Source organism: Gigantopelta aegis, chromosome 1 (genome assembly GCF_016097555.1).
Source record: "Gigantopelta aegis isolate Gae_Host chromosome 1, Gae_host_genome, whole genome shotgun sequence".
NCBI lineage: Eukaryota > Metazoa > Mollusca > Gastropoda > Neomphalida > Peltospiridae > Gigantopelta > Gigantopelta aegis.
The window spans coordinates 18,361,727-18,371,636 of record NC_054699.1 but is presented as its reverse complement, the minus strand read 5'-3'; positions in this window follow the sequence as shown (position 1 = coordinate 18,371,636).

Sequence of the window (9,910 nt, the reverse complement as noted above, 5' to 3'; positions counted from 1 at the left end):
GAAAGTGCATTGTTTCTAATGGAAAAATCCCATTGCGGGTACCTTTTGAAGTTCCTTTATTAAAACTGTAGCGGGTTTCTCTCCAAGACCATAATATGTCAGAATTACCAAATGTTCGACATCCAATAGCCAATGATTAATTAACGAATGTGATCTAAAGGTATCGTTAAACAAAAGCAATTTTAAAGGGACATTCCTGAGTTTTCTGCATTGTAAGATGTTTTCGACTAATAAAATAGTTCTACGATTAGACTTACATATTAAATATATTTTCTTGTTTAGAATATCAGTGTCTGTATATTCAATGTGTTTCTGGTCGTCTTAATATTTGTAAGATGCCCAAACTGGATTTTGTCTTGAAATAATTTCGTACGTACGAAAACAAAATCGTTTTAGGAAATAAAATGAAATTTAACCTAGTACAAATATTAGAACAATCAGAAACACGCTTAATATATAGCGACTAATATTGCATGCAGAAAAATAAATTTGCTATGTAATTACAATCGTTAAAAAGTCTCTGTTAGTCGATAACATCTTTAAAAATGCAGCAAATTCAGGAATGTCCCTTTAAACAAAATACATTTTACCTAAAGACTATTATTTGTGTTAGAATTATCAATGAACAACCTTTGATGGGATTTGAAACTTGGTGTGATGTAAAATGACAAAACTGTCCTCAGTTTCAGAACTGAGCAATTGTAATAGATTTGGAATTGTGTATTTCTGACTATGTGAATTCGCTACGGCTGACCAACTTTTCAATACATAATTATCTCCAAGATTTATTGCATCAGATGACGCCAACTGTGCTTACTGAATCCTAGTCTGCCTTAAAGGATATGCTCACTACTCGATGTAGAGAACAAAACACGTGTTCTCGTTTGCCCAGACTGAACAAGCACGTGGACAAAATAATGTATCCATCACGGGAGACGGGAGTTCAGTTTGTTTTGGGAATGGCAGTCCTCTTTTGAGCGGTGCAGGAAGGATGATGTTGTATTGTTTAGTAAAGGGTCTACTTAGAAGTGGCTGCCCTCCTATAAATAAGGTACTAGATAGAAATTCATGGAATAAACCATTGTTTTTCCAAATTCCCATTCGACTCTGTATTGTGCCGAGATACGGTCTTGATATGAGGATAACGGTCTTGATATGAGGATAACGGTCTTGATATGAGGATAACGGTCTTGTCGTACAGATTTATTAAAACCCAAATGTCCTTTGACGATGGATGATTACAGGATTAGAGGTCGCCCGCGTTATGACAGAATTTTAACAATTTACAATTTGTAAGAGGTCAGGCTGATTTTTGCCCTAATTGAAAAAAAAACCCCGAATCTGGATAACAAACATTTATTTATATTAGTATTATTACCAAACAGCTATGTAGGGTTGAAAACAAAGCACTATGTATTTTTGTATGGATTACAACTGACATTGTGGGTAGAATGATTGAAATACATGGAGAAAAGGTTTTAAGCCAGCTCATTTTGCCCCAATATCTTTATAGTTTTTGCCTGAATTTAACGATTTGCTCCAGCACTGGGGGGGGGGGGGGGGGGGGGGGGGGGGGGGGGGGGGGGGGGGGGGGGAGTTGCCCCATGTCTTGTACGCTTAGGATCTAGTGTACAAAAAGCGTTTGTAAAGATGTCACCTTGTGGGTGTGGTTGTAGAGCTTGGAAATATATTTGAAGATGAATGAATGAATGAATGAACAAATGAATGAATGTTTAACGACACCCCAGCACAAAAATACACATCTGTTATTGGGCGTCATAAAAGGTATGTGTCAATATAGAAGAGGAAGGAAATGTTATATTTAACGACGCACTCAACACATTTCATTTACGGTTATATGGCGTCAGACATATGGTTAAGGACCACACAGATACTGAGGGAGAAAATGCGCTGTCGCCACTTCATGGGCTACTCTTTTCAATTAGCAGCAAGGGATCTTTTATATGCAAAATCCCACAGACAGGATAGTACATACTACAGCCTTTCTTACACCAGTTGTGGTGCACTGGCTGGAACGAGAAATAGCCCAACGGGTCCACCGATGGGGATCGATCCTAGATCGACCGCGCATCAAGCGAACGCTTTACCACAGGGCTACATCCCGGCCCCTGTATAGAAGAGGAGAGCAAGGACTTGTTTGTTTAACGACACCACTAGAGCACATTGATTAATTAATCACCGGCTATTGGATGTCAAACATTTGGTTATTCTGACATATAATCTTAGAGAGGAAACCCGCTACATTAACAAAACTTAGTGTCAATGTTTTTACGGGTTAAAACTACGGTTTGCGTCTTTAATTTCGCACATACAAAAAACAACGAAGATGAAATACAGTGAAGTTTGATCTAGTACAACGACTAAGACGATTAATACGAGTAAACACATTTAATATGCAGCCACTGATATTTTATACAATGGCAACAAATTCATGACAGTCCCTTTAATGCATTGCTTACTTTGACGTGTACATTCTGAGACATCACAGTACAAATCGTGCACATCAAAGAGAGATGCATAATACTGCTCTACGACTGAGCAAGTTCTTGCACTGGTGTGAATAAGGTCAGAAAGAATCAAATATTGGTAATGACGATCGCCCAGATTAACCGCACTGGATCAACATGTAAAGTTAAAGTTTAGGGACACTACTAGAGCACAGACATTTATTAATCATCGGCTATTGAATGTCAAACATTAGGTAATTCTGACATAATTTTAGAGAGGAAACCCTCTACATTTTTCCATTTGTAGCAATGGGTCTTTTATATGCACTATCACACAGATATGATAGCACATACCACGGCTTTTGATATACCAGTCGTGGTGCACTGGCAGGAACGAGAAATAGCCCAATAGGCCCACTGACGGGGACCGATCCTGGACCGACCGCGCAACAAGCGAGCGCTTTAACACTGTGCTATGTCCCGCCTCTAGTGAGAGAGAAAATTCGGTATTCTGGCCTTACACCTATCCATTGAGTCGTTAAAACTCACTCTGGGTGGGAGTCGGTACCGGGCTGCGAACCCTGTACCTACCAACCGTATGTCAAACTTGATTCGGCTTTCTAGCATTTTAAGTCCGTCACCATTTATAAGGTGTTTGACCTGAATACTTTCTATTTTTACCGCAAATCAGCAATTTTCATTTAAAGGGACATACCCTAGTTTTTAAACACTAAGGCATAGTTTTGACTATTAGAGCCGGTTTTTTTATAACTGAAATCATACTTTACTTAGATTTTATTGCTTAGATTATCCATTTCTCTACAATCCAGGACAGGAGAAGGGTTGGGGCGGGTGGGAGGGAGAGGGGACCGCCGGTGCTGGCAGGTGCAAAGGGAGCCCTAGCAGCCAGATCGAGGTCGGTAGCGGGCGGAGACAAGTTCGGTGCTATTGAATTTTGAATATCCCGTACGATTAAAGGCATATTGTCACAGACCACTGACCTATTACATGGCCTAACAAAGTATTACTTAAAAATATATATATTTGATTTGTCCCTAAATGTACTTTATTCAACCATCTACGTAACAACCATACTCCACTTATTAATGATATTTTGTAAAAACAAAACAAAAAAATGAATTATGGCAATGGTCCATAATTCAAAAACTAACATTGCTGAGTGGGTTGACATGGTGTAATTAAAGTGATGCAATAGCTAGGTCTGTTCTATAAAAATTAATGTAAGTTTGATTTATTATTATTTTTTTTTTTTTAGAGAAATAAGGTCCTTAAATCTGTGACAGTATGCCTTTAAGTCAAAAAGAAAAATATTGCGCAATATTTCTTGAAGGAATTTTGACGCATTTTTTAACGGTTGACCGAAAGGTAAAAGAGGAGCTACATGTTATTTATGAACTTAGTATGCCGAGAGTAGCTCGTTAGTCCGGCAGGATCACTAGGGATTAATACAGAGGAGAAAAAAGGTTTAAGGTTGTATGGTACCAACGTGAGTTCCGTGTCAAAGTTCGAGGTGTACGGAGTAAAAACAGCTGTTGCTGTGATTGGTAGTAATATGTGACATTGATTATTTGTGCGAACACTATTATCCATTGACAATAAATAAAAACACTTTTATTTGTTATACAGTTGTTATGCAGTATATACCAAAGGTTGAAAATAATGCAGGGTACCCCCAAAAATGGAAGTGCAATTTTCAGCAAAAATGACGGTTGCTAATCAAAACATTAATTAAATCTCTTAAATGGTATGTGATTTCCCATTATCATGCAGGTAGATCAGATTTATGTATGTTGGGGAAAGTGACTAATTTACATAAATTAAAATGGCCGCTATAAATGTCAGGTTCCACACTTTTTATTGATGTACTTCATTAGTGTGTTGATACGCTGCTTATATCAGCTTTATTAATAAACATTAACATTATCGGCAATAGGAATTAATTTGGTCTATTAGAACCTAAAGGGTTTGTTCGTGAGCCTCGTTAGAGACTCGGTCTTTTGCGCCAATTGGTGTATGGAACGAAATTTTTATACTGTTGTACGGGGAATAACTCCTGTATTACATATTTCCACTGACATTGTTTAATCAATGATTCGAAGATGTCAGTACAGTCCGACGTGATAATTACGATACTTGGTGAAATCAGGGGCGTAGCATGGTCTGGACCTGGGGGGTTCGAATATGAAACAAATGGACCCTTTTTCTTTTTTCTTTTTTCACCACCAAAAACTCCATATGTATAAAGCTGTATGCTTTAGTTCTGAAAGCGGACCATTTTCTCCAAGTCCGACCCCCCCCCCCCCCCCCCCAACCCCCCAGCCTACGCCCCTGTGAAATGAAGTAGACAACAAACCATTTACCACCACATAACATGGCTACCTGTTTTCTTTTTCTTTTTTATTGATTAGTAAGGCAAAAACGGGCCGGATTTAGACCTTGGGGGGCCCGGGGCACTTTAGGTTCGGGGGTCCCTCAACATAGAAATTAAATTGCATGATAAATAAAAAAAATTAACTAATTTTATAAAAAAAAAAAAAAAATTATATAAAGGAAGTCCTTAGTCTGGTGGGTCCCTCTGGTAAGGAGGCCCAGGCCAATTGCCACCCCCTTTGCCCCCTTATAAATCAGGCACTGGCTGTACCAATGTTCGAAGCCTTTGCAGGCCCGTAGGAGCCGGGGGGGGGGGGGGGGGGGGGGGGGGGGGGGGCAACATAATTTATTTTTGTTGTAATGTATACTCAAAGCCATCCTAGACAACAAACAGTGTCAGAATGACCATATGTTTGACGTACAATAGCCGATGATAAGATTAAAAATCAATGTGCTCTAGTGGCGTCGTTAAATAAAACAAACTTTACTTTTTTTACTTTTCCTAGACAACATATCAAAAATGTACATTGATGTAGGTGGTGGAAAGTGACTGAATTTGCATAAATTAAATATGGCCGCCACGTGTATAGTTTTCAATAGTATACACATATATGTGTGCTGAAACAAGATATATTTTGTAAATGATGTTTTAATTGCATTGTATTTTGTCTGTAATAACTTATATATTATTAATAATATATAATAATTAAGTCACTTTCCACCACCTATAAATTCTGTTGCACTTTGCTCTAGGTTAGGCCTTTTTAAACTTTAGATTTTCCCGACTACAAAACAAGTCTTTAAACATCTTTAGTTGAAAATGTTTTGGGGAGCATGCCCCTGAACCCTCTACAGATCTCACTCCCTTGGGGATGAGGGTGGGTGGACCATCAACCGGCACATGATGAGTATGTGGGGTAGGGGGGGGGGGGGGGGGGGGGCAACCATGAAATGGCTAGGGATAAGTTGAAAAGGGACTATGACCTGAGAACAGCAGAACACAAGTATTCCAAAGAGGACTATGTGTATGTCTTGGATACAGCTGTTGTTAAAGGGGAAAACAAAAAACTCAGCCCACCATGGAAAGGAAGGAAGGAAATGTTTTATTTAACGACGCATTCAACACATTTTATTTACGGCTATATGGCGTCAGACATATGGTTAAGGATCACACAGATATTGAAGGAGGAAAACCGCTGTCGCCACTTCATGGGCTACTCTTTTCGATTGGCAGCAACGGATCTTTTATATGCACCATCCCATAGACAGGATAGCACATACCACGGCCTTTGATGTACCAGTCGTGGTGCACTGGCTGGAGCGAGAAATAGCCCAATAGGCCCACCGAGGGGGATCGATCCCAAACCGACTGCGCATCAAGCGAGCGCTTTACCACTGGTCTACGTCTCGCCCCCCTTAAAGAATTTTACGTACAATAGTGTAAAATAGTTGCCTTGATTAACGTTTATACAAAAGGCAAAGTTTAAAGCTATTCGACTATTTAACTATTTTATAATGTTCCTGGGTGTGACTTTAACTGTGCCTTTCTAGGCCAGTATTATTCATCAATGTGACTTGACTCTATTTTTTGTGGGGTAGTTTTAACTTAAGAAGATATGGAACCATGGATGTTTCGAAGGAGCCTGTTTATTCACGGGTTCCAGAAGAATCCTGGCCCGGGTGAATCTGGGCCTATCCCCTTGCCCGTCACGCGTGATGCTAGGTTAGACAAATTTCAATAATGGCTGCCGATTCGCTATATAGGTCGATTCAGTTTTCGCCTTAATTTATTTAGAAATATCGTTGTTTAATTTAAAAAAAAAAAAAAAGACAAGAGGAGACATTCAAGTGTTTCACTACAGGGTACATTTACGATGACAACGTGATTTAAATCAACGAAACCATTTTTAATTCAGTAAATCGCAGTACAAGAACACGGAAGTGATGAACGTCGAATGCAACCACAACACTTAAAACATCCTATGCTAACTTTTCTTGTCAGGACTGATAAATTAAAATGTCTTGTTCGTTTCTTTTTTCTTCTTCTTAATTTTGTTGTTGTTGTTGTTGTTGTTGTGTTGTTGTTGTTGTTATAATGGAATCCCGATATGCCAAGGAGCAAGAGAATAGAAGGCGCGGCGACGACCCTCGACTTGTTTAAAACCGTGACGTCTATATTTTTCGTCGGGTTGCATTAAATTATTTGTTTAAGTAAATGGGGCGGGAGCAGTAACATTAAAATACAAGGTCTGGAATTCTATCAGTGTACCATAATTTTATGCAGGAAAGGTTACAGCACTATATGGCAGGATACAGTCGCCTGTGTAGGAATTATGCAGGTAGTGGTTTAGATTGTGGCGAAGTTTATGGTGGCAGGGAGTAGAGCCATTTTGCCCCGGAATATAAATTTTGAATAAATTAAATAAAAATATAATATATATATATATATATATATATATATATATATATATATATATATATATATATATATATATATATATATATATATATATATATATGCTGGAGCCGGGGTGGGTGGCTGGGGGTGAACACGCGCCTGGAGTAATAATACCTTAGCCCGAGTACTCTGACTGCAAGAGGGCTAGACGGACATTTGGACTAAATTTAGCCCTAAATAAACGTCCAAATAACCGTCTAACACTCTTACTTGGGCTAATAATACTTCTGTACACATTTTTGTTTCGGTGTACATGTGGATTACAAGAATAGATGATGATGATAACTAGTTTAACGTGCCCATATACCACTAGGGTTTCGAACACGCCCATCCCGAGTCTGACCTCCGATAAGATCGGTGGCCGGCCTCGGGATGTGTGTGTGTGTGTGTGGGGGGGGGGGGGGGGGGGCGTAAAATTATAAAATAGCAATTAGTAAAAAGTTAAAGAATAAACAAATAAAAAATAAAAATTACAAGCCAAAAATAAAAAGAATTGACTGCTCGGCCGAATATTTATATAATTTGAAGCATTTTAGGACAGTCCAAAAATAAATAAGAAAAAGAAGAGAGGATCGGACTATTTAATAATATTTAAAAAAAATAGAAGTAATTTCGACATAAAATTTTGAACGAAGGTCTAAATGTTTAAAGTCCGATATATATGTCCACGTGAGTGGCCTCGTTAAGGCCGTTGGAGGTTGGCCTACGGCGAACCGATGAGCGGAGAACCGGCAAAGGCGGGGATGAAGTGCTTCCATCTCTGGTCGGCGAGGATGGTTATGACACTCCGGTAGTCGTTGCCGAAAAGGGCCTTGACGATGCTGTGGATGGTGTGGCTATCCATCTCTCTAACCAGGACCGCTTGTCGGTAGACTCCTTCTCGGCGCTGAGTTAGTACCAACCCCATCTTGCCGGCTGTAGATTTGATGGTGTGTAGCTCGTAAGCGCTTCCATCAGGCAGTTGTTTCAGTTCTGGTTTCACTAGTCCGCCCATCAGTGATGCCGGATCCGAGGTGTCCCCCTGCACGAACTTCAGGAAGCCGGACCTGATTTTCCCGATCTGAACTTTCCAGACGGCTTCCGAGTCGGAGGGGGACGGTGGTTGTGAAGGTGGAGGCCGGGCCTTGTCAGGTTGGTCGCTCGGCTGAGCGACGGCCTTCCTCTTTCCAACAGCGGCTGATCGGCCCGGTGGCTTGACGACTGGCAGTATCGGGGATACCGGCCAGTTCTGTCTGGGCCACGTAGTGGTCGGCGATGGAGGGCCTTTACGGGACGTCTCACACACCGCGGTGTTGAGTCTGTCCCTCTCGGTGGTCGACGGTTCCGGCGTAGCAGGTTTCCTCGACTCAGGCTGGGCTGGGGGCGGCGTCGCAGAAGGGACCGCCGCTGGCGGTTGAGCCGCCACTTTTGGACCCCCCCCCCCCCCCCCCCCCCGTGCCGTTTCTGGCGCGCTTTTCCTCTTCCTCCATCTCCTCCTTTTCTTCTGTACGATCGCGTCGCCGTACACCAAAGTCACGGAAGCCCGTGACCCGGGGTAAGTGACGCGATATTCAAGTAGCTTCCCGTAACTCAGTAAGAGTCCCCCCAGGTGGTGGGGGGGGGGGGGGGTAACTCGAGAGTACATGGCGAGACGTCTGGCCTCAGACCACAATTAATTTCGCTATATGTTTCTTAGTGGCTATAACATTTTTATTAATATCAGCAGGCCTGTGATGTTTTGTATGTACCTTTGCCTGCATGGGGGACACATACCCTGAAAAGGACAACCCCTGTTGTCCAGCTCTTTCTCCCAGCATATTGGTTTAAACAGACACACCCTCTAAACCAGGCCGGAGTACACCCATTTTACACAAAAAGCACTACTTTTGCATGGGCCGGAATTACCACAAACAAGTCTTCAATGTTAACAAGTTACACATGTTTACAAACTACATGCTATCCCCTGTCACTTCAGTCAAACAGTTGCCACTTCATAGCTGTCTGCCATGAAATAATCACAGTCAAACAGCAGACTACTTGCGCGGTGAAACTTCCGGATTTTGGACAACCAAATGGGAAGATAACTGTAATCTGAGGCCGTCTGTCCTCATCGTAAGTTAGCTTGGAAGTGACAAGAATAGAGGTGTATTCTTACATAGCTGCACGGCTTGAACCAACACGTGCCTTATATATGAAACCAAAGCCATACACGAAATTATTTGTTTTTAATCACAATTGGCGTTGCTAGAGGGTGGGTTGGTGGGGATCACATCTTTGCCTCGTCTTCGTTCTGCCAAGACCTATTAGGGCTGTGTACGTTTCGGTGCCCCATCCCCTCTTTATAACATCAGGCTGTCCAGTACACCCTAATGCAAACGTAGGACACAATTAGGAATGAAAATATTGAAAATGTAGTAAAACAGAAGGAAAACGTAGGACAAAAGTCCCCTGCGCGTGCTGTAACCTCACCGTGGTGCAGGGGTGTAATATTTTCTTTGAGAATGGCCAATACAGCACAAATCCCCTTGTTTTCGAGATACAATTAAAATTTTGAGTAAAGTCAGTATCTATCTGTGATACTTGTATTTTTGCACAGTTCTTTACACTGTTTTTA